Source organism: Amblyomma mixtum, chromosome 1, assembly GCF_055824585.1.
Source record: "Amblyomma mixtum isolate Tamu chromosome 1, ASM5582458v1, whole genome shotgun sequence".
In the NCBI taxonomy this organism is placed as follows: domain Eukaryota; kingdom Metazoa; phylum Arthropoda; class Arachnida; order Ixodida; family Ixodidae; genus Amblyomma; species Amblyomma mixtum.
The window spans coordinates 170,409,544-170,410,551 of NC_143012.1; positions in this window are offsets into that span (position 1 = coordinate 170,409,544).

Genomic DNA, 1,008 nt, shown 5'->3' on the forward strand with positions numbered 1-1,008 from the left:
TAGGCACCGGGCATTTCCCCTGGTCTCCAGTCGCAGTTTCGACCGACGTCTTTCGCGCCTCGCAGCCGTCCGTTCGGCATGCTGCGCGTGCCTCAAAGCCAAAGCGAGCAAAGTCTCTCGAAGCTTTTGTGCGATAATGGCTTGCGCGTCACTAATAGGATGACGAAGCATTTGGCAACCACTAAGGCAGAAGTGCTGAGCCGACGCGTGGCGCTCCAATTCCGGTCTTCATCAGAGGTGGGTCTTCTTGTGCCTTCTTGGGCACGCCCGCTCCTCTCGCACGGGCCTGACCGCAGAACACCTCGAAGCACCGGCGTTTGCTAGAAATACATAATCTTGGAGCTCTGTGCCACCGTCCTCACGCAGCTTTCTGCGATCTGCAGCGACGCTACCCCGGACTCCAGCAGCGGTTTTTTTTGTTGCTGTTCACACTCAACTGCTGTTCACATCTTTCAAGGCGAGTCATCACCGCCTACCGCTGCTGCACCCTTTTGTAGGGGAGGGGGTTGCCCCAAAGCCCCCCAGTCCGTTCGCTCACGGGTGCGCCATCGTGCTGCTCCCTACTCGACCATTTCGCCACATCATTGCCGCCGCCGCCGCCGCCGCCAATAACCTCGAGTAACCCCCAGAGAGCACAGCACAGTGTTGCTTGGATTTTTGCACTTCAGCCGAGCTGAATCCCTAGACTTCCCTAGTTCGGATCGTCCCTATGTGCCGGTGCCGCGGGGTGGCGGAACGGGAGGACGGCGGCCACAGTCCTGTTCCTGCATTCACGGCGCTGACGTGCTCCGCTTATCCGTGCTCCGCTTATCCGTGCGCCCACGAAGCATCATGGAGGGCACGATTCCCGGAACTTCTGCTTCAGGTTCACCGCATAAAGATACGTATAATTGTCCGCTCTGTCCATCGCGGTATGCTTCTAATACTGCTAAGAACTTTCATTTGAAACAAAAGCATCCTAACGAATGTGGACCTTTTGTGAAAAATGCCGCGACGCCGTTTTCGTGT